The sequence below is a fragment of the Sminthopsis crassicaudata genome, chromosome 1, assembly GCF_048593235.1.
Source record: "Sminthopsis crassicaudata isolate SCR6 chromosome 1, ASM4859323v1, whole genome shotgun sequence".
NCBI classification, from domain to species: Eukaryota; Metazoa; Chordata; class Mammalia; order Dasyuromorphia; family Dasyuridae; genus Sminthopsis; species Sminthopsis crassicaudata.
Genome location: NC_133617.1, coordinates 684698682 through 684724377, shown reverse-complemented (window position 1 = coordinate 684724377; position 25696 = coordinate 684698682). Strand labels below are relative to the sequence as shown.

Genomic DNA, 25696 nt, shown 5'->3' with positions numbered 1-25696 from the left:
TCCAATAGAGGGATCAAGTATGGTATGGTATGAAGCAAGTGAAGAGTTACAATAATAGCTACCTGAACTAGATGACTACAAAAATCATCCAGTTCAATCTCCATGCATTTTACAGATGAGGACATTTATATTCAGATAGATCAAGCACCTTGCATTGCAGCCAGATTTGTTGCCTAGGTGATATTCTTTCACCTGCCTCTATAACTTTGCCTAGGCTATCCCCCATGCTTAATATGAACTTACCTTTGCTCCTTAGAATTCTTTTAGCTTGCTTCAAGGCTCTGTTCAAAGGATGGAGACCATTGCTGGTGACCCTGGATGGTAGAACTCTCCATTGTGACAATACTTAGTAGTTACATTATATAGATTTTGTATTATACAGGCAGTAGAATGTAAATTCCTTGAGAAGAGAGACTATTTCTTTTTTTTAATCCAAAGTCCAGTATTTGATAGTAGGGATTTCATAAACACTTATTAAATAATTAAGTAGCAACCAAAGCAAAATTGTAGGTCAAGTATTTTTTTTGAGAATTCAAATGTCTTCTTTTTCTTCACATTCTTCTCTCCTTTCACACCAAAGTAGCAAGAAGTAGGCTGGATTTAGAGAACTTGGATAAAACCTCTAGCTCAGCTCCTGACATTGTGTGAGACCTTAAGTGAGAAACACTTCTGCAGGCCACTGGTTTCTTTTGTATAAGTTCAACAATGAAGAAATTGGATAACACAGTATCTAAGGTTCTTTCTAGAAACAAATCTTATTGCTCTCCTCTGGGCCCAAACTCATGGCTTCTCTCTCCTGAAATTGGAGAAAACAATTTAATATGTTATTTTCAAAGAGTATTTACATTTTGAAAGATTATCATAAAAACGAAAGCAATATATAATAAGCAAAGTGTTGTGGATAATTATAGAATTTCCATTAATATGAAATAAAATTGGGGGCTTGTGAGGGACAAGGCCTTACTGGTACTTCTGCAAATTACATAAAACAAGTGACTGCTAACTTTATCTCTGTAGGTACTTTCTTGATAGGAGTGATGATAATAAAATATTCTATAACATCTTATAATCAATGACTACTGATTGCATTGCTAATACTATTTAATTTCTTTTTTAAAGAAATCTCACTAATAGATAAAATGATCATTTAAATTATCTCAAAGATTGAATTTCAAAAAAAAATCATGAACATTTGTTTATTTCATTGATTTTCCACTTTCACTAAAAATAGCCTATCACAGCCAGCATCATGCACACAACATTATAAAGACCTAACTACTCAAGCTTTCCTAGAGACCCTACCACTAGGATAAGAATGTCCCATTCAATTTTCTTTCTCTTTTCCCTCCCAATATATCCAGGTCACTGACTAGTCCTATTCAAAGAAGGCCAGAAATTAACTGAGAAACTCATTCCCTAGGTAATTTGTCAGTCCAGTCCCTGGAATGTATGAGGACTTAGTAGTTGCTGATCAATTGACTGGTTATTTCCTTATGTATCCTGTATTTGCTTTTTTATTTATTTATATTAATTCACTTTATATTTGTCCTGTGTATAACATGTACACACATTATTTTATATATGATAATATATGTAATTATTTATGTTTATGTATTATATGTGTATGCACTCACTGTTTCCCTTATAGAATATTCATTCTTTGATTATTGGAATTGTTTTATTCTTTTTATTTCTATCCCTAGCAGTGGCCATAATACATAAAATATTTTTAATAAATGCTTGTTGATTGATTGCTTGTTTTATCTTTCAAGGAAACTTGAATGATTTTGAAGTATTGGTAGGAGATAGCTAGTCATAAAGGAGCTTTTAATGTGGTGTTTTGTTCTATTAAATCAAATGGGTTTTGATAATAAATAAACAGTAAGCACTACCATTTTCCTAGTTTCCCAATTGGAAAGTACAACCTTTTAAGGCTCTCTCTAATATGCCCATGCTTTCATGTTTATTTCCTACTTTTTTCCAACTGAGCCCTAGGGAGCTCATTGTCTTTCTGCATGCTTTATATTCTTTTCCAGCCTCTATACCACTACTCAGGATGCTGCCCCACTTTTCAGTTTCTTTTTGTGTTATCTGCCCTCAGCAATTCAGTGATCCAAGGCAATTCCTATAAACTTTGGATAGAAAATGCCATCTACAACCAGAGAGAGAACCATGGAGACTGAATGTGGATTGAAGCATACTGTTTTCACCTTTTTTGTATGTGTGTAATTTTTTCTTTCTTTGTTCTCATTTTCCTCTCCCAAAGTGACTCACATGGAAATATGTAAAAAAGAAGTACATGTATAACTTAAAAGCAATAAATAAGTATATTTTTAAAAAGGGTTATTTTTTTATTCATTCCATATGACAAAAAAATGTAATAATCTAACTAATAAGTAGGGAAAAAACCCAACTCTTCTCTTTGGTTTGCTCTTTCATTAAGGAGATAGATTGGAAAAGTAATTTTGTTCATAGATTTGAATGAACCTTAGAGATTCGTCTCCCTCATCTCACAAAGGAGGATCTAAGACTCAGAATGGCAAAGTACCTTTCCCCAGAAGGTAAAAAAATAGCAAAGCCTATGTTTGAACCCAGGTCTTGCTTGCTTAGAGGGACTTAGCCTTAGAGGGAACTGAAACAAGCATGAATATAATGGAGAAAGCCATTTCCCAGGTAATTTCTGTCAGAGTAGCAGTTAGCACAGTGAAAATACTGTGTTATGATCCACACTCAGTCCTCAAAACCCTTTCTCTGGGTACAGATTGCTCTCTCCATCATAAAATCATTGGGATTGGCCTCAAATATTTACTAGCTTTATGATCCTAGGCAAATTATTTAAGCACTGTTGACCTCAGTTTCCTTATCTGTCAAATGGGAATAAAAATGTCACTACCTCACAGGGTTATTACAAAGATTCAATGGCACTTTATTTGGTACTCTATAAATGTTTTTCCCCTTCTTCCTTTTCCTCCTCCCCCCATGTCAGAAAGAGTACTATTTCCACTAAACCATGCTACCTCATGCTGAATTTAGAGTAGCTTTAGTAAAATCATTAAGCTTGAGATAGCTCAATTCATTGAATATTCTTACCCGCAGGAGGCAAAATAGTCTAATGATAAAAGCCCTAGTATGGGAGTGGGGAAACAGTTCTGGTCCAGTTCTGTGACTAACTGCCAACTACACTTTCAAAGTTTCAGTTCCCTTATCTGTAAAATGAGGAAAGTCTAACTCAATTATCTCTAAGGCCCTTTCCAGGTCTAACCTTCTAATTGAGTTATTGTCCAGGGTCTCAATTCAAAACATTTTTTAATATCCAATTTCTATAAGCATCCTCAAAGTTTGAACGTGACTCTCATTCACATTTAAATGTTAATTAAAATGCCAAAAGCAGCTGAAGTCAATTCAGTGAATCTTAAGCAGTTCAGGGGAAGGTCTGTTTTGCTTGACTGTGAGGAGGTGGTGAGAAGGAAAGGGAGGAAGAGCAGTTGTATGTAGGTGTGACTGAAAAGGAAAGCCAAGAGCTCCAAAGTTAGGTTGACACATTGATTTGTTTCTTGCCTTCAAATCTTAGGGCTCTCTGAAAACAGCTCCTAAGAAATGGGGAGAGAACATAGCACCAGCTCCAGGAAAGGTGTGAAGTGATTGTCAGGGGAGAATCACTATAGCATCCTTATTAGCTAGCAACAGTAAAAAAGGAGCTCTGCTAGACTTAACAGCAGGATAGCAGCCTGAATTCCTTTCTATGTTAATGTCCTACTCAGAGCAAAATGGCTTGGGTTAGGGGTGAGGGACTAAGGGGTTCCTTCACTCTACACACTGGCAACTCATATCTCTTTTATAAAAGGAGACAACTTTACTCCTGTCCCTGTACTAAGATCAGAAATTATACAATTAAGCATTCATTTCTTTGAATGAAAGGTTTTTTAAAGAATATCCCTCTTTCAGATGTTCCTGTTAAAATGAGGATAACCCTTTTAACATGATTGCTCATGTATAACTTATATCAGATAGCTTGCTGTCTTGAGGAAGAGGCAGGCAAGAGAGACTTTGAAACTCAAAATCCTATAAAAAAAGTTGAAAATTATCTTTACATGTAATTGTAAATAAGAAAATACTATTTATATAAAAAAGTAAATAAATAAAAGGAGTGATCTTCCTGGAAAAGTAAAACTTAAGCTTAATATCTTAGGAAGGGAATGTCATGGGAAAAGTTCCTGGCAAAATTACTGGGGATTGGAAGGAGGGAAGGTAAACAAGTTTCTTTATATTAAGAAGGAACCAAAAATAAACATAATTTATTCCACAGTTTGGGTGTTTGTTTTTGGTGGTAGTGGTAGTGATGGTGTTGGGCTTTTTATTGGGTGGGGAGGTGGTGATGGTGGTGAATTTTTTGTAGGACTTTTTAGTCTCAATTTCCAATAAGATTCAATTCCATTAAAATATTTATTAAATACCTACTCTTTTTGGAATTATGGATATAGGTGTTGTCATTTTTTCAGTTGTATCCAATTCTTCATGACCCCATTTGGGATTTTTTTGACAAAGATGCTAGAAAAAAAAATATAAAAAACCCACAATCTATTTCCAGGAGAGTTTCTAATCTAGTATGAGATAATATATAAACAAATCAATTATAATACAAATTAGAATGAAAATATTTACAGAAGGGATAACAAAAATAGCATAATAAATAATAATTTAAGGTTTGCAAAAGTATTACACTTATATTTGTTGCATGAAATCAAATTGCCTGATAGATTTGAGAAAGGAGGTTCATATGGACTATTATAAGGTTGTGAAGAGACAAATTCACTATCTTCCTTGAAGGTATACTCCAATAAATGGCATTTCCTATTATTACATTAGGAAAAGGAAAAAAAATATAAATCTAGTCAACCATAAAAGCCCCAGAAAGGAACATGGGAAAGCTTTCAAGATCAAAAGATTACATGTACCTGACAGTTTCAAAAATAAACATGGAGCCATTGAAACTCCAGAGAAGGATCAATACTGTTTATTGTAAGCAATGTGAAGTTGGACAACATGATCTCTTTGATCACATGCTAGAATCTAGCCAAGTGTTAGTGTGTAAACATATTTCTCCTCCACTACACAAATGGGTTTAGTGGAGGGATTTTATTCCATTGAAATGTCCACTTCTTTAATCTTCAATTCATGCTGTGAAATGGATAATTTCCAGTAAATGTAAGAGATAATACTCTCTCTATATGACATACTGTTAATGAGACTTGTGATATTTCAAAATTATCACTAGAATATCAGGAATGCTTAATAGAACTTCCAGGAATCTCTCCAAGGCAGTATATGTCTATTTTAAGAAGGAAAATATAAGTCTACCTTCTGTGAAAAATCTCAGTCATCTAGCAGTAACTTCTTTTAATGAAATGCTTGTCATGACAAGTTTGGTGTGAATGAATCGTGACTCTGATTAGTTGGAGGACAAGACTATTCTATTGTGTCAATCCTAGTGAGTTCCCATATTTCCCTCTCCTTTGGTTTTTCTAATATGAATGGATCACATGAAATAACATGTAAAGTGCTTTACAAACTTTAAAGCTATATACATATATATGTATATGTATTCTATCTCTTATCAGTCACACTGCTTTGTGATTTTCCCCAGTTCCCCTTATAACTAAAAGCTAAAAGTAGCACCAAGTTAATAGATATCAGGAAAATAGTTTGGGATTTCATGATAAAAAAAAAATCACTAATCAAATGATACCCTTCAGTTTAGAGAATCTACTCCTAAGCAAGGTCAAACAAAAAAGGATTCTATATATAACAAAATATTCATAACAACACTTTGTGTGGTAGAAAAAAAATGGTATTTCTCCTTCAACTGGGAAATGGGTGAATAAATTGTAGTGATAAAATAATAGAATATTATTTTCTGTTAAAATAGAAAAAAAAGAAGAAATTGTAAGACCTATATGAATTGATACAGCATGAAGTAAGAACCAAGAAAACAATGTGCATAACAATCCTAATATTGTAAATAAAAGACATTTTTAAAAGTCGTATCATTTATCTGTAATAACCAATGTTGAAATCACAAAAGAGAAGAAGAAATGCATCTTGGTTCATAAAAAGATGGATTAGTGCAGAATATTTTATAAGCTATCAGGAGTTTCCTTATCTTCCATATGTGTGTGTGTGTGTGTGTGTGTGTGTGTGTGTATTTCTTTATTTATATATAAACAGAAGCCAAAGCATACTGGACATTACTGTGATATAAAAACAAGTCATCAATAATACTGTCATTGTTTTTAAGTAATTTTTAGTGCATTATGTACTTTAAAGTATTATATAAATGCATTATTTTTGAAAATGACCTACATTTTCAGATGCATGGAATTCTCAGTCTTTTAAAGTTAACTTGTGTGATAGCATATTGCTGGAAGTATTCAAGCACAGACTGAAGTCTCACCTCAGGAGTGCTGAAGGGATTCCTGAATAGGACAGAAAATTAATCATTCATCCAAATTTCAACAAGCATTTATTGCATGCTTATTACTTGCCAGGCACTGTTCTAAGTGTTAGGGATACAAAAATAAAATGGAAATAATCCGGTGGGAAAAAAACTTAGTACATTCTACTAGTGGTCATGTATAAGCAAATAATTTATATAATATATATATATTGAGTATAGTTAAATATTTAATATAAATGCTAAGTATCCATATGTTTACATACACATGGGTATATGTGGATATACATGTGTATGTATATTTCTATATGTGTGTATATTTATAGATAACTAAGTCCTTTGAAATATCTTAAATATGTATGTTGTCCAGTCATTTTTCAGTCCTGCCTGACTAACTCTTCTTGGCCCCATGTGGGATTTTCTTGGCAAAGATATGGAAGTGATTTACTTTTTCCTCCTCCAGCTCATTTTACAAGTGAGGAAATTGAGGCAACTTTCTAAGACTAACTTGCAGAAGAATTGCTACCATGGACAAATAAAATTACAAATTTACAAAAAAAAAGATGTTTTGAAATCCTTAACATCTTTAATATATATTACCTAATCTCCACTCATAGCTATCACCCTAGATTAAGCCCATATCAATTATCTTGGATTACTAAAATACCTTTCTACTTGATCTCCTTGCCCATTTCAATGAATTCTACAGTTGGCTATCAGAGAGTTGCCTAAAGAATAGGACTGAGCACATTGCATTCCCCATCCATTCCCCTTTCAACAACCTCCAGTATCTCCTGATTACCTTGAAAAACAAATAGAAATTCCTCTGTTCAGTATCTAACACTTTCAACACCCTGAGTTTCTCCAACTTTTTCTATCTCATAACTTACTGTCTTCAGTGCACTTTGCAATGACATTGCAGTCATATTGACTTATCTGTTATTCTTCCCATACAAAGCTTAGTCTTTCATTTCTGGTTTTATTCTGGCTATTCTCCATACCTCATACAATTAAGGTGCTTAATAAGTGCTTGTTGGTTGATCAATTATACATGCCAAAGCAATTTCAGGGATATGGTAAATGATAACAATTGGGAGAGTAAAGAAAGACTTCTCCTAGGAGATGACATTTGTGAAAAACCTTAATTAAGGAAATAAGGATTCCAGGAGACAAAATTTGACAGAGCCAAGGCAAATGAAATTAGGAGATGAGATGTTCACAAAAAATGGCAAGTAGACTAGTATGGGCTGGAATGTGGATCATATGAGAGCAGTAATGTCAATCAATATTGAAAGAAAGATTGCCATCAAATAGTAAAACACTGGCAAACTGAGTAATTTATATTTTATCTCAGTGGCAATAGGGAGCCATTGACACTTCTTCAACATTAGAATTATATTAGTTTACATATATCTAAAGTACCTTTTAACTATAAGATTCCATGAAATAGAAATAAACCAGTAACTGCTCTTCAGATCACTTCTTAGTTGTTAGCTCTCCTAACATTGTCTTCTACTCATTTATTAAGACACAAATTTGTTCTCCTCAGTAAAATGCAAAATTCTTCAGATCAGAAGCTATTTCATTTTAGTTCCTATATTTCCATAACCAGTGCTTTGTCCATAATACTGTAAGTGGTTAATATATATTTATTGAATTCCATTACTGCAGAATATCCTACAATTTATTTTCCAAATTTATGATACTTCTTATTTTATTTAAAAATATTAGTTTAAGTCTGTATAACTCTCACTGGCATAGTAAATTTTGGTTCCCTTAATCTCTACTTGGGTATATTATTAGAAATGGGGTAAAATGATACTGGTCCATAACAGCCCTCAATTACGTATAAAATGACTAAACCCCTATAGCCTTTGGAAATGAAATAGAGGGACTATTGTGTGTGTGTGTGTGTTTTTCTTTTTCTAATTCTCAGGAACAATAGATTTTCATACAAACAAACAAAAAACCAAACTATGCAAATAAATATAATCAAATTGTTCTTAATTCACTTCTATAAACATATATTGCAATAAAGTCTCACAACTAATCAGCCTCATTTTAGGTTCTAAAAGTGATAAAAATCCATTACCAGTGTTCAGCCCCGCTGGGTCTCTGTGTGATATCTCTAGTCACTCAGCAGTTTCCGAAAAGCTTCAGCAGTTTGAATGTCAAAGATTCCATATATCCCCAATGCCAGGGTCACTTTGAGAGCTAACTATAGATCCAGTCAAGTTCACAACACAGGAGTTTGATTACTTTTCTCCAAGAGTCACTAACCAGAAGTTTTAACATTTATTAAGTAGTTATCATTTGGAAGCATTGGATTTACACACAGAGAAATAAGGCAGCCCCTCATTCACATTCTAATGGGGTAGACAACAGCTGGAACGATCCCCTAGACCTTAGGGTACAGCAAGTAATGCTTCTTCTTTAATTTCCACTGACAATTTCTGCTACTGAACTATCTGAAAGTTCCAAGGATTTGGGTGTCAAGAACTTCACTTTCCAGATTTTCAGTAGTTGTGGCTGTAGCACCTGAGTGAGTACTTGCCAGGCTGAATCTCCACAGCTGATTGCTTCTGAGGATGATGGCTGAGGGCACTGGGCTGGAAGCAGTGCTATTCCCAAGACTCAAGTTGGTCAGCATTTACTAATAGTGATAGTCAGAAATGTGGGCTCCTATGACCTTCCTAAGGGAAAAAAAAGCATTAGGACCAGATCGATTTACAAGTGAGTTCTACCAAACATTTAAAGATAAACTAATTGCAAATATTACAAATTATTTGAAATAAAAGGCAAAACAATCCAATCTAACTTTGTTTATAAAAACAAATATGGTGCTGATAAACCAGGGAGACCAAAAAAAAAGAAAATTATAGACCAAATTTTTTAATGAATATGGCTACAAATATCCTAAATGAAATACTAAGTAGGAGAATACAAAAATATAGCAAAAATTATGCATTGTGACTAAGTAGAATTTTATGCCATGAATGTAGGGATGGTTTAGTAGTAAGAAAACTATTAACATAATTGATTATATCAACAACAAAAGTTGTTAACAGATGCAAAAAAAAGGTTTTGAAAAAAAAATCAACACTCATTCTAATTAAAAATACTTAAGAGTATAAATATAAAGAGATTTATTCTTAAAATCTTAAGAAGGATCTACTAAAAACAGTCAGCAAGCATTTGTAACAGGGATAAGCTAGAAGCCTTCCCAATAACATCAGGAATGAAACAAAAATACTCACTATCAACAATATTATTTTTTCACTTAATAGCATTTTATTTTTTCCAATTATGTCATTTTCAACATTCATTTTTGTAAGATTTTAAGTTCCAAATTTTCATTCACTCCCCCCCAAGACAGCAAGTAATCTGATTTAAAACACAATCCTATATTAGTCATGTTGTATCACCAATATTATTAGAAATGCTAGCAATAACAATAAGAGAAGGAAAAAAAATCAAAGTAATCAGAATGGGCAGTGAGATAACAAAATTATCTCTTCTTGCAAACAAGATGATATATTTGGAAAATTGAAGAGTTTGAACCAAAGAATTTGAACCAAAAAGCCATTGAAACAATTCACAATTTTAGCAAAATAGCTGAATATTAAATAAACCCACATAAGTCATCGGCATTTATAATATAAAATAAACCTAGAGACAACATAAATATAATTATAAAATATATTTTTATACAAATAAAATTAGATTTAAATAACTGGAGAAATATTAGTTGCCTATGGGAGGGCAGAGCCAATAAAGTAAAAATTATAAGTCTGCCTAATCTACTTATTTAAAGCTATCCCAATTAAGTCTCCAAAAAAATTGGGTTTTTTCAGCTAGAAAAAATACCAAAATTCATTTTAAAAAACAAAAGGTCAAGAATATCCAATGAAGTCATGAAAAAAAATGTGTATGTATATATGTGTGTATATATATGTATATGTATATTGTATATGTATATATATATATATATATGTATATTGCGTGGTTGTATGTGTGTGTGTGTGTGTGTGCATTAAATGGTGGCCTTCCTCTAATGTGAAAGTAGGGAGGGAACAAAGAAAACAGTTTGAAACTTAAAATAGGACAAAAAAAATTAATTTTTAAAATAGGAATGATTTCTTGTTCCAGTGATGGCTTTGGTGTATGGGCTAATGGGTTGGTCTCCAGTGATCCTCAAACTTTTTAAATAGGGGGCCAATTCACTGTCCCTCAGACTGTTGGAGGGCCGGACTATAATAAAAACAAAAGCTCACACTCTGTCTCCGCCCCTCAAACCATTTGCCATAACCCGGGGGGCCACATGAACATCCTCAGCAGCCACATTTGGCCCGCGACCATAGTTTGAGAACCCCTGGAGGATAATTTGGGGAGGAATATTAATATTCCCAAGGTTCTTCAGGTCCTGGGATGTCTCCACCAGCATTTAAAGGGGGATTGTAGTAAAGGTGGGTGTCAGTGGTTTGATTTACCTGGCACATGTTGCCTCCTGGCTCTTCTTTAGGGGAACCCGGTACTTGTAAGTTGATTTATTTTTCTGTGGAGAGCATGGTACTTGAACAGTACTAATGTGACAAGAATGGGGGATAGTAATACTAAAGGAATGAATGGAGCTGGGATCTGGAAAATAACATCAAGTTTAAATATCCAATAAGCAATTGATAATTTGGATCTGGAAGATTCAGGAAGTTGAACCTCAGGGAGATTGAGTGATTTGACCCCAAACACAGAGCCAGTAAACCCTAGATATGTGATTTGAACACTTTTGACTACAATTCTAGGACTCTCTTCACTAAAATATACTACCTCTGCCTCTATACTTGTCCAGTATGTGGACTTCTTTGCTCAATGAAAAGTATATTAGATCTGGAGTCAGAAAAACCTAATGTCAAATATGCTTATTAGCTGTGTAATCTTTGACAAGTCATTTAACCTAAATCTGCCTCATTTTACTCAACTGCCAATTAGGGATAATTATAGCACCTACCACTCATTATATTATGAAATATTTGTAAAATATTTTAGCACAATGACTGGCTCACAATGGGCACTTAACGAATGCTGCTTCCTTTCCCTTCTCTACATGTCTGTTTCTTGGTATCTCAAATAAAAGTTGAGATCAAGTGATTTCCGTGTATATAGCCTAAAAATCTACTACTCTCAGATTGACACTGATATTGAACTACATGATACTTAAGATCACTTCTAGATCTAAGTCTCAATGATTCAATGAATTTTACTTGGTTACTCTCCTTTCCCACAATCAGATACAAATTAACCAAATTAGATTGCTTTGGCATGTGGTAGGGGGAAAATTCTGAGACAGAGATTCAGTAGTTAAGGTACCCAAGATCTCCCAACCTCTTCCACTCCAAGACTACCTTCGAGGATGGACACGTCTATCTCAGAATTCCTGTTTTAATATCTATACTTGAAAAGGAAACAAAGCAGAAAAAGCAACCCCAAACTCATCTAATAAGAATATATGCTTTACTTGATAAAAACTGGTAGCTACCATACTACAGGGGTTAGGGAATAGGTGCCATAGCTCTTCCACCTTCTCACAGGAAGTTTTCCAAGGAAGATCTACCTGACAAGAAAATAAAGAAAGACAAAGAACAGACAGCCTTTTTTGGCATTCTACTGAGCAGACCATTCATTTTAGCAATACAATCTGACAGTTTTGATGAAGCATCTCCCCTGCTTCAGCTATCATGAGGTGAAAAAACAAGGGATACCCAGAGTTTGCTGCATCACTCCAAAGAAATGAGTATTTCAGAAATGATCAACATTTCTTTAGAGGTGGCCAAGATAACTCAGCACATACTGCATGGGTTGATCCCAGGAGGTCCATTCAAAGTTATATTGCCTGGGATGCAACTTCTTTATTATGGTGGGAAAGTGGGCTTATTGGAAGTGTTAGGTTGCAGCTAAAAACATCAATTTAGCCTTAATTAAATTACCTTTGGTTTCTTCTTTACCTTGTTGCCCATAAAACCAAGGCAAGTGACACAAAGGGTCCTCTGTATAAGGAGCATAAAGGATGCCATCAATTGATAGGAAAAGGGGAAATGCTGTCCTATAGATAGGAACCATTGACCCTGAGATAGAAGGATGAAACTTCTACAGAGGTGGCTTTAAAAATATAAAGAACAGTAAGATAGAGTGAGGCAAAAGTTCACTTCAGTCTGCCATCTGGTAGCTCACTGTTTTAACTAATTATTCTTGCTAACTAGGTACTAAAATGCTCTTGTTTCTATGCTATTATAATATTCCAAATGCTGTGTTTGGTATCCTCTAAATTTAACACACAGGGACAAAGTTCCAATTAGCCTGCCCTAGTTGTGGCTCTGTGCGAAGTCTAAAAACCTTTCTTAAATATAGACCCTATATTTTCTTGTACCACTTCATTCCTGCATTAGTATTTATGTGCTAATCCATTTTAAAAAGGAATCTTGGCTGTTCAGCCTCCAATGATGATTGGCAAGTGACAACCAAAATAACCTGACAGAATAATCCCTTGCAACAACAAAACACTTGTCTTCCAAGGTAAATCTCCAAAATCTCTTGAAAAATTATTCTTTTCATTATCCTGAAGGCTGAATGAAGGCAGACATCAAAGTAGACAAAAGCCAAAGGAAAATAAAGGTCTGCAGGTCAACTCCATTCATCCTCTATAGAATTAGTCTGACTCATGGGCTCTGGAAAAGGAAACTGTTCTGTCTTCATATTCTATCCCAGGTGCCCAGTTTTATTTGTATGTCTAACCTATGAAGGCTCATAGATCATTATCAAGAAATAATCTTTCCAGTTGTTAGCCGTGATCGTGTGAGTCATAATAAGATGTAGTGTTTCTCTTTATACAGATGATATCAGTATGATCAGTATGCATTTACATCTATCTGGTTAAGAAAACTCACCCAAAAGTATTGAGCAACTTCTTCTCCTCAATCACATTATAACATGAACAAAACTAGGAATGGGGTAATAAAAGGGTTCCTTGGTCCCAGTTCAATGAAAGGCTATCACTCTCCAGATTTAGCAGATGGCAAACCAAGCAGTTTTATGTGATGATCTAATTAGTTTTCAGCACCTAATTATCACCTCGCAATGGAATCTAGAATAAAGCCTTAAAATGAATAATGTTTAAAGGATTGGTCCAATAGGGGTTTATTTTAAATGCTGCAATGGGTATCACTTAAGTTCACTTTTTTTTTTTTAATCAGAAATGGACTTAATCCAGAAGTCCCCAGGAAAAGTTCAGGTACATCAAAGAAATCTCTTGATTAAGTAATGTGTTTGCATATGTTGTGTGCAATGAGTTAGGGTCAGCTGTTCAGCCTGGTATAACATAAGTTGGGAAATTTAATTTCTAAAGCAAGAACAATTTTCAAGATATCTGGGCATTGAAAAACTCTTTTCATAGAAGCATAATTGCTTTTGAAGATAAATATATTTCCTAAAGCAGACTCTCTCAAAATGTGTTGCCTTAAGGAAGGTTTTAAGATGACAAATTTCCAGGCCAGCTGATATCCAAAGTCTTGATTAGCCAAGATTCATTTAGGGCTCATTTTTGGCATATAGCCATACTCAGGGTGATTCCATTATGAGAATATTTGTTCACAATGCTCTGTGCTGTGCCTGTCTTCAGTGAGAAAAGACCCTTCCTAAGATGTTAGATTTAATCACAGAGTTGAGGAAGGATTTGGTTGAAATGATATCTCAAGAGACTTCCAAAAGGCATATGATTCTTCACGTTCAACTTCAAGAATGATTGAGACAGATTCCTGATGTAATGTAGAATTTTTTAAATTGTAACCCTTGTGTCAAAGAATCCTGATATATATATATATGTATGTATATATGTATATATGTATGAAGGTCCCCCTTTAGGGCACTGAAACAATGTCTTCACCCAGATTATCTGGAATATTGAGGTCTAACATTTTATTCCTTCTGTGTAGTCACCAGCTTCCTGTACACAAAATCTGAAAAGGTCTACTGAAAAGTAGACACCATGTTAAAGACAGGATTCTTGACCCAGAATCCATGAACTTAACTAATTAGTTAAGATAAACTATTTTAATACATATAATTTATTTCACACTTTATTGTTATTTTAAGTGGCATAAATTTTTGATCTGAAGATTACGTTATGTACAATATAAGTCATATAATGAACTGTATGTTTCAGAATTCCTGGTATCGATTTCATCTGAAAATTTCCTAAAGAGGAAAGTTGGTGAATTTAAATCAACCTTTTCATCTTAGTTTTACCAAATGCAATTAACATCAGAAATAGGAAAGAAACAGGTCCCTTTGTTTCCCTTTCAGTGGTCTCATCAGTATCCATAAGTTCAAATAGCATTTCTATGTAGATAACTCCCAAATCCATGTATTTAGCTCTCATATCTCTCTATAAGCTCCCATGTCACATTCCAAACTGTCTGAATATTTCCTGCTTAGAGGTCTCAAATTGACCCTTCTTGACCACTATTCCCCCTATGGATATCTGATTGTCCCCATTAGAATAAGGTTAGTCTTGTGTGGGCAGGATCTTGCTTTGCTTTTGTATTTATGTATCACTGTGCTTAGCAAAGTTGTTGGCACACAATAAATACATTTTATTCATATTATGCATTTATTCATTTCATTCCATTGCCATTTGTTCATTTCAAATTCAACAGGGCCCAAAACACAATTCATTATTTTTTTCTCTGAAATCCACCCATGTTTCAAATTTCCCTATTTTTATCTAAAACACCAACTTTCTGCCAAACCTCTAGATTCAAACCCTCATGTTACCCTCAAAACCTTCATATCCAATTAGTGGCCAATCTTGAAATTTCTACCTTCCCTATCTTTCTCACATTTGACCTCTTCTCTCCTCTCAGACAGCCACTGACTAAGTTAAAGGACTCTCAGAGCTCCAGATCTATAATCCAGGTAATATACTGTAATGGAAAAAGAATTAACTCTCAAAACAGGATCTGGGATTGAATCCCATCTTTTATGCTTATTGCCAACATGACTTTCACTTCTCTTTTCTAGGTGACCCCAATTTCTTCATCTGGAAAATAATGAGTATATGGCCCATAGGTATTTTCCAGTTCAAGAGTCATGGAGCTATATGACTTTTATCAATGACTTAGATAATGACATAAATGACATACCTATAATAATTATGAAGAGAAAAAGGGAACAAACATGTATTACATATATATATATATATATATATATATATATATATATATATATATATATATATATATACTATGTATCATGCACTATGCTAAACACTTTATCTAATTTGATCCTTACAACTACCCTATGAAGCAGATGCTATTCTTATTCCCATTTTACAGATGAGGAAACTGAAGCGGGCAGAAGTTCAATGACTTATCCAGAATCATTCAGCTAGTAAGTGTCTGAAGCTAGCTTTGAATCCAGATCTTGCTGACTCCAAGCCCAGCACTCTTTTCACCAAGGTGTCTCAATAAAGATATGAGAGTCACACAGTGCTCCTTAGTCAAACAACACCTGGAGTACTGTATCATTAAGTACTTTTTCAGGTACCACATTTTAGGGAGGACATGAATAAACAAGAACTCATCTATGCCAGCAGAGGGCCTTAAGATTATATCATAGGATAATTAGTTGAAGGAAATGGTGATGTTAGTCTAAAGATGATGGCCCTGGATGTCATTAGTTATTTGAAGGAGTGTCATGTAGAAAAACTTTGTTTTGCCTGAACAGAGTAAAACTATGAGCAGTGAATAGATGCTTAAAGTGGATTTAAACTTGAAGAACAAATATCCAAACAACTAGTGCTGCCCGGAAGTAGAGTGGTTTATCTCAGGAGGTAGTGTATTCACCCTCATTTGAAGTCATCAAACAAGTGTTTAATTATTCATTGGATAAATCATATAAAGGATTTCTTAATCAGAAATAGGCTAAACTAGATAGTCTTTAAGGTTGCTCCAGCTACGTGATTCCATAATGCCTTAGATGGGAAAAGGATTTTTTAAAAGAAGAGTAGGAAAATAATGAAGTCACATGTGTGTGTGTATGTATGTGTGTATATATGATGAGAGAGATATGAGAAAGGATCTACAAGAGGAGAAAAGGAAAGAAAATGGGGATATAGAAGGCATAGTCTGCTTTTTCACAGTTTTCCAAAATGCTGATTGCAGGGCAGGACTGAAGAGAGAATTAAGGGCTAAAGTAAAGGTAGGAACTAAAACAAAAACAAAATGAAGAAGCAAAATTATACAACAAATAATGTATACTGATGATAGCAGGAAAGTCGGAATTAAGAGATCAAGTCCCAACTTAATCTCCTATTAGTTGTGTGCCCCAGACAAGCCACTTCATGTAGTCCTAAATTTTCTCATCTATAAAACTGGGAACTTGAGAGGAACCTGGCAAGCTGGTACAGCTCTGCTCACACTCAGCTGAATCAAGTGGGAGATCATCATAGTAGTTTAATAGACTTGCACACTAACACTAAAAGTTGATTTTTCTCTAGTGTTCTGGTAATTTCATAATCCCAATAGCAAGTTGTTTCCTGATATGTATAGGAGTCCAACCTAACACTTCCTAGATAATTTCTGTTTCTTTTTTCTTTGGAACTTCATCATTATTGACAGCAACTTTTTGGGGGGGTTGTCTTTTTGAAAAAGGCCATTTTTTTTGTTTTTTGGATTTTCAGTCTTTTGAAGTCCAACATGTTTAAATCTTTCTTCCAGTGTCTGCAATAGGAAGTATATATTATCTCTTTCCAGAATATTCCAGTTGATAGCATATGGATTATTTAACAATGTCTTTACAATAAATGATTTTGCTTTTCATATAGATCCCTTCCCTCATGCTGCAGCCATCTTGAATGTTCTTTGACATCAAAACTACTAATGAATATTAACACTAATTGGGAGCTCTTATTTAAAATAAATGTTTTATGCAAAAACAAAAAAAAGACAAATAGGGTCGTGGAAAGTTGGACACCACTGAATAATAACGAAGTTTCCTTCTAGATCTAAATGTCTGTACACCTGTGACTTAACTGAAAGAATGAATTCTCTTAGCCTTTCTAACCTCCACCTCATCAAAGAAGGTTCTTCATACTTTGACTTCCCCAATATTCTCCATTTCTTTTCTTGTTGAACAAAATAAGAATAAACATTGCTGGGAAAACTGGAAAATAGTATGGCAGAAATTAGGCATTGCCCATCACTTAACACCCTAAACCAAGTTAAAGCATAAATGGGTTCATGATTTAGACATAAAGGGTGATACTATAAGCAAATTAGGAGAGCTAGTAATAGTCTTTGTCTCAGATCTGGAGAAGGAAGGAAATTATGATTAAAGAAGAACCAGAGAACTTTCTAAAATACAAAATGGATGTTTTTCTATTTTATTAAATTAAAAAAAGTTTTTATACAAACAAAACCAATGCAGACAAGATTAGAAGGGAAGCAGAAAACTGGGGGAAATTTTTTTATATACAAGAGTTTTGATAAAAACCTCATTTCTAAAATATATAGAAAATTGATTCAAATTTTTAAGAATACAAGCTATTCTCTAATTGATAAATGGTAAAATGATATAAAAAGACAATTTTCAAATGAAGAAATTAAAACAATTTCTAGTCATATGGAAAAATGTTCCAAATCACTATTGATTAGAGAAATGCAAATTAAGACAAGTCTGAGGTAAAACTCAGATTAGCTAAAATGACAGCAGAAGATAATGATAAATGTTGGGGGAGTTGTGAAGTCATCCAACTATTTTGGAAAGTAATATGGAATTATGCCCAAAGAGTTATCAAACTGTGCATACTCTTTGATCCAGCAGTGTTTCTACTGGCTCTGTATTCCAAAAAGATCACAAAAAAGGGAAAAGGACCCACATGTGCAAAAATGTTTGTAGCAACCCTTTTTGTAGTTTTGGAGAATGGCTGAATAAATTATGGTATATGTTATGGAATATTATTATGGAACTTACATGAACTGATGCTAAGTGGAGTAGAACCAGATCATTGTGAAGGGGGAGAGAAACTGTTCCCTTTCCTGAAATTGTGTTCCCTTTAAGATTATCATTCTGAAATTGTGTTCCCCTTTGATTTGTGATCCCTTTTGGAGTCTCCCCCAGATAAGTTATCTTTCAGGGATGCCAGATCCTTTAATTCAATTAGAAATGTTGGTCAAAAATACCCCTTTGAAGTGTTGTTAATTCCAATTGGAGATCTGGGATGGATACTTATAAGCATCTAGGCCAGGAAACTTTGGCTTCCTTTTCAACCTGAAGCCTTAAGACTCCTTTTAAAGGGCAGTTCTAAACTCACTCTTTGCAGAAGGTCAAAGCAGCTTGCTAGGACCCTGCCTGCTGAGAAGACATTCTCTTCTCAGGGTCAGCCTCTATTTCCCTAATAAGACTTTGCTACTAAGGAAGTTAGTCTCTAAACAAAACTGGCTTCCTATCCAGCAATAAACTTTCATTTTTGCCAATTAATAATTCGGTTCATGAATTCTTTCATGAAGAACCTGTATGCTGACCATAAGGGGATTTTAACAACTCTCTGACTGCCACTAACATCCTCAATTTTACATAACAACAACAAGATTATGTGATGATCAACTGTAATGGACTTGGCTCTTTTCAACAATAAGGTGATTCAGGCTAATTCCAATAGATTTGTAATAGAGGAGCCATCTGCATCCAGAAAGAGTATTGTGGGGACTGAATGTGTATAAAAGCATATTTTCACCTTTTTGTTGTTATTTATTTGGTTTTCCCTTCCTTTTTATCCCTTTTTAATCTGATTTTTCTTGTGCAGCAAGGTAAGTATAGAAACATATATAGAAGAATTGCACAAGTTTAACCTACAATGGATTGCTTGCTGTCTATGGGGAGAAGGAAGGGAGGGAGAAAAATTTGGAGCATGAGTTTTTGCAAGAATGAACATTGAAAACTATCTTTGTAAGTATTTGGGAAATAAAAAGCTATTATTTAAAAACAATAAGCAAGTCACACAATTATGTTCCTGTGTTTCTTCATTGAGACAAAAGTTCTTCAGATTAAATCTAATACTCTAAAGTCTTTTGCTTTATGCTTTTACCTGTTGCTTTCCTTTGTTTTTCTTTCTTTCTTTTTCTTTTTCTTTCTTTCTTTTTTTGGTTTGAGAGAACTCAGTTCAATTCCCTCCTATCTGCTATTTGCTTTACATCTATGGACAATGACTCCCTTGGCAGCTGAGGATGCCTCTAGCAATAACTTGAAACTTTTACAAACTGCTTTGTTTCACAGGCTTTACAGTTATAAAGAAAAAATCCTGCTTTTAAGAGAAAATATTTCTAAACAGTTTTTTAAAAGGCAAAATGTCCTTTTCAGTGCAAAATATTTCAAAACATTTTGTACCAAAACTTAACAAGATTTTAAAATAGAGATTTAACTACTTTCACTTTTAACTTTTCACATCTATAGTAAATACTTTCTGTTCTAGTGAAGAAGTCTACCTCCTAGAATCCCTAACTTCCTTCAAAGCACGACTAAGGAACTACCTCCAAGATAAGCCTACCCTTGATCTGCCCCCTTTTAGTTGCTACCATTTTCCTTTAATTTTTAAAATTTATTTTTCCAATTAGTAATCATGTAGTTCATCTATGTCCCACACCCAAGGGGGTAAAAATCCTTATAATAAATGTATGGTCAAGCAAAACAAATTTCTATGTTGTCCATAAAATATATTCCTTATTCTTCACCTCTATTACTCCTCTTTCAGAATGTGGATAGCATTTTCCCATTATTTGTTCTCATGGAATCACACCTGAACCTGATGTGGGTTAAGATCCCTTTCTAATTTCCAGCCCCCATGAATCCCAATGGGAGATATCTGCGTTTTCCCAGCCCCCACTCTAATGATCTGCTCAGGTTTCCCCAACCCCCACCACCAGCACAAACAGTTCTTAATCTAAAATCCCATTGAATTCTGTTCAAATTCTAGCCCTGGCTGAAACCAGCCAGGAGTCAATATGGGACTCCACCCACAGACCCCTTTCAAGATTACCAAAAGCCCCCACTATAAAAAAGAGGGAAACTGGAGCCCACTCTTTGCAGGAGCCCCAAACATGGCATCCTTACTTTGGCCATGTCAAGAGTTCCTGTCTACCCAGCGCCAGCCCTGGCCCTGGCATCTTTCTACCTTTAATCTTATTTCCAAACCCCATAATAAACCTTTTTTTATTAATCTAAGTTTTGGGGTCTGTAAATTCCTTTACAGAGAACTCCTGTGCCACTACTAGACCCCATTTAACTCTGTATCCTTGTCCTGAATCCAAAGGGGTTGCAGGAGAGCTCTATTTGATTCCTTGTACCCCGAACCTGCCACTAGACCTCAATTAAACCTAATTTCATCTAGGTACTACGCCTTACCTAACTCTCATCAAACCTATTATTGGATATAGCTTTTAAGCCTTTCCAAATTATTAGTCTTTACTATGTGGTTATTGTACAAATCCTACTCATTGTCCTGTTCATGTCACTCAGGACTAGTTTTTTCCCCTTTTGCTCTGAAAATAATCCTTTCTTCTTTTCATATAGCACAGTTCCATTACATTCAAAATTTGTTCAGTCATTTCCCAATTGTTGGGCACCCCCACTTAGTTTCCATATTTTACCACTACAAAAGCTCTTCTATAGATATTTTTGTATCTGAATTATTTTCCTCCTTCTTTGTTCTCTTTGGGATATGTCCAATAGTGATATCACTGGATCAAAGGATTTATCTAGTTTCATGACATTTGGGCATTATTTTCCCTTTCAAAAAAAAAAAACTTTTGCATTATTTTGCACTTGCCAAACACTATAATGTGGATTTCCCCTGTCAGGAAGAACCCAGAAGGCTATTATCATATATAACCAATTCCCAGACTATTCTGTTTGTATAGAGTGATTATGGGGATAGAAATCTTTATCAACCTCCATTTTCTATCCCCCAACCTCTATGCATCTTTTAACAACCTAAGAGATATTGATTAGCATATCTTTAGGTCCATCTTGGTCCTTGATCCCTCCGAGTTCTTACCTTTATTTCCCTGGTTTCCCATTTCCCCTATAAAAGATCTGCTACTGATGAAGATCTTTGCTACATTCTTTTCAGGACTAAGTCCAGGAGGAGTTACTCTCTCTCCCTCTCCTCATAGGGCATTCCCTTTAATAGTGTCTTTCTCTTACTATAGCTAACTCTGGTTAGTCAGCTAAACTCTATATATCTAACCTACCAAAACCAATAGCTTCCTCTCACCTTAAAAATATTTCCTTTTTCCTGGTTAATTATGAGTTCCCCTGAGGAACTTGTTTCCTTGCTAAATGTGATGTCCCAACTCTATTTCATATTTGCCACTCCTGGTGTCTATTTTACCCTTCCTATCCCCTGATTTACTTCCCTCAATTAACCCTTCCTGGGTGGAGGGAGAAGGAGGAGGGGGAGAGGCAGAGACACAAATAGAACCACCTATTAAGCAGCCTATGACAAGATTACAAAAGGCATTAGTTTATGCAAAAAATGAAGGACAGGATGCATCTGATTTTTATAAATGCATACCCTGTGATTGAAGAGCTTGACTTTTCAGGTCAAAAAAAGAGAAGATGCACTTCTTTTGATCTGGAAAAAATTAAGGATCTAAGAAAGGGTTGGACTCTTTATGGGGTTACATCATCTTATGTTAAGATGTTACTAGATAATTTGTCTTATGAAATCCTAACCCCTAGTGACTGGAAATCCACAGCAAGGACATATTTAGAACCTGGACAAAACTTGTTGCGGCTTTCAGAGTATCATGAATTATGTAGGATTCAAGTCAGATGCAATAGGCAAACAGGAGTTAATGTACAAGTCACTTTTGACCAACTAGCAGGTGAAGGTCAGTGTGGAGAGAATTCAGCACAGATTAATTACCCTCATATCACTGGAAGAATTTAAATTTAAGGTACATGACTCCATTTCAGGGATATTATAAAATGAGAGAAATTTTTATTTTCTATTATATTAATATATGATCAATTATTAAATTAGGATTAAGATTTTTCCCTTTATTTCCTAATTCAGGGACCAGTCCCTATAGATTAGTCAGTCAATCTCTGAAAGACATAGGATGATATTTCCTAAATCAACTCTGAAATCTTGGTCTGGACTCCATCCAATAGAATGCCTTTATTAAAACAGTATAAAATCTAAGCAGATTTTTGGAGAAGTAAATCTATGATCTCATAGTCCATTAGAGTATAAGGAAACCCAGCTTGTGAAGGAGAAAAACATCCAGAATGATCTGGGTAGAGATGATTTCTTTATCCAGATTATTGGAGGTAGCTAAATCTCATGATCAAGCTAGTTTTCAAGCAAGAGATGCTGAGGACTGTTAGCCCATATCCACATTTGAAAGTCCACCCCCTCATTAACTATTCATCAATCAAAGTTGATTTTCCCCTATAAGAAGCATTTCCTTTTCTAAATATATTTAAGCATTCAGTGATCTCCAGTTTTGTCATTGAGAGAAACTGGCCATCAATTTATTGATTTTTTTCTAGCATAATTAGCATTTTTATTATTAATTACTTAGAAACTCTGTCTCAGAGAAATAATTCCTAACTTAGAGATATATCTGGGTAAAAATGACATCTAATAGCCCGTTCAACTTTAAAAATCTATGAGTTAGTCATATCTCATTATTAGAGATCCCTCCAAATACAAGAGATCTTTCCAATAATGTCTGTCCAGTCATGACATATTAAAAGACTTGTACCTTTGATAATATGTTACAGTTTTATTTTTTAAAACTTCCTAGGATGTCAAATTCTTTGTAAAAATAATTCCTGTTAACTTGTCTTCAGCAAGTAGTTCACTCTGTCTTATCTGAATCTGTGTATAAATGCACATTCCCTCAACAAAAGACTACTGAAATGAATCTCATTATCAATCCAATATGATCTTTCAAACACAATCTGACACAGTATAATGGAATTGCTATTTTGGGTTATTTCTACTCCCACCTCTCCAACCAAAATCCTCATGTTAACTAGAGCGTCTTTTGTTATTCTAGTGTTCATTCCTACAGGTTAGTCAATCCAGTTTATAATGAGAAAAAATCAACACTATCAACACTAGTCTCTCTCAGGAATTTCAGCTTTCTTTGGCCATCAAGCCAAGACTTATCAAATAAGGTGAATCATGAATCATGCCCCAGATCAAAAACTCATAGTAAGTTTGACCATAAAGGGATTAAATTTGCAAAGGGGAATGGAATATAGAGGTAGAATTCACATCTAGAATGTTTAGATAAAACACAGCAGTTGAAGTGCAAAATAATACTTGAAAAAGGACAGAAGTGATCTCTAAGGTAACAGGAAAATAAATTTATGGATGAACTTTAAAGTGGGGAAATCACTTTCCTGTCACTTCAGAACCACCTAATAATAGCTAGAATTTATAAAGTGTTTTAGGGTTTGTAAAGCACTTTACAAATCTTATCTTATTTAATTCTCACAAGAACTGTTGGAGGTAGATGCTGCTATATGCTATTTTATAGATGAGGAAAGCAAGGCAGATAGAAGTGAAGTAATTTCTTATTCACATAGCTGAGAAGTGGCTGAAGCTAGATTTGAATTCAGGGCTTCCTGACTAAAGCCCCAGGGTTCAACCTACTGAACCAACAAGCTGTCATAACAGAAAGATTTATTTTGCCAAGAAACACAAAATAGATTGAATATCAACATTAAACCGAAGAGAAAGGAAATAATTGTCATTATAAATGTGTAGATATACAAATATTTGGCTTCAGTCTGTCTGAAGTTACAAATATGAATGCCTGAATTGATGGATTTCTCAGTGTTATGACCCAAAAGATAAAAGGATGAATGTGGTAATGTCTTTGTCTGAAGCAGCACATTATGACACATAGACTGATGGAAGAAATCAAGGATGTTGAATTTGAAGAAAAGAAGACTAAAGACAGAACACTTGGAGTCAGGATGAACCTGATTTTGGATCTTATTTTCCTCAAATAATTTAACTTATTGAAACCTCATCTTCTTCCATAAAATGGAGATTATCCCAAAAGTATCTGTCACAAGATAAACAGGACACTCATATAATCAACCAATAAGCATTTATTAAGTACTGATGTAAGGAAGATCTGAGCTCAAAGCCAGTCTCAAAAATTTAGAAGCTATTTGACCCCAAAGGCAAGTCACCTGCATGCCTCAGTTTCCTCACCTGTAAAATTGAGGTAAGAGTAGCACCAATCTCCCAGGGTTGTTGGGAGGAGCAACTTTGCAAACCTTACAATGCTGTATAAGTGCTAGTTTTAATATCATTATTAATGGCATCATTATCTTCTATGAAAGTCAAATCACACCTGACTCAATTTTTAAGGATGAAATTAAATAAACCTCTGTTAATAAGGGAAGCACAGTTTGGTTTTTTACTTTTTTATTTTGTTTTTTTTAAGTTATGATAAATAGGAGATTTAAAACCTTTATTAATATGACAACTCATCTACTATCATTTCCTTAGAGAGTAAAGAGGTTCAATGTTAAGCTCCAACATAAGCACAATGAGGTATAGTTTCATTCAAGTGGGACTTGTAGTTCGTTAAAATTTTTAATCAGTTTTGTTAAGTCATCCCCACCCCACCCATTATTGCAAGAACACAATTATGTCCTTTAAATGCTCAAAATACTTTTCTCTTTGACACACTTAGATAGATAGATAAATATGAATATATATAATCACTGTGTTAGAACCTTAAATACAATATTCCAAATCTAGACTTTTTATTGAATCTGATTATTTGTCTTTGAGACATAGTTAGGCATATTTAAAATGTAATTTTTAAACTAAAGAATTTCATAATGCAGTTACCCAGACAAGCCCAATCCAGTTCATAAGAGAACATTTATCTCCAACTATGTTGCTGGAATGATATTTTAATACTGTATGATTCACTTAATCTCTTTATTAATTATAGCAGAATTTCACAAGCACCTTCATCTGCTCCTGTAAACTTGATTGTTTAAAGAAACTCCGCTTCTCTTAAAATAGTTGCCATTTTCCTAAGTAACTTTATTCAGAATTTTTAATCAGCTGTGAGGTTTTTATTCTCAGTCATTTTCAAACAAGTTGAACATTACAAAAAAACTTTCTAATAAATCTAAAGTAGATGGTTCTCTCAT

The 25696-nt window shown here is 34.3% G+C and overlaps 1 long non-coding RNA gene and 1 pseudogene across 1 annotated transcript in view; both read right to left on the bottom strand.

Moving 5' to 3' along the window:
• Positions 1-492: 492 nt before the first annotated feature.
• The window catches only part of LOC141555738 (uncharacterized), a 58694-nt gene continuing 33490 nt past the window's right edge, over positions 493-25696 (bottom strand). Inside the window, exons 4-5 of the long non-coding RNA XR_012486316.1 lie at positions 8544-9144; positions 493-796 (exon numbers count right to left, since the gene is read on the bottom strand). This is a non-coding gene — a long non-coding RNA (uncharacterized LOC141555738). The remainder of the gene's footprint in view (positions 797-8543; positions 9145-25696) is intronic.
• LOC141552269 (ribonuclease P protein subunit p38-like) lies at positions 16864-17349 on the bottom strand (annotated as a pseudogene).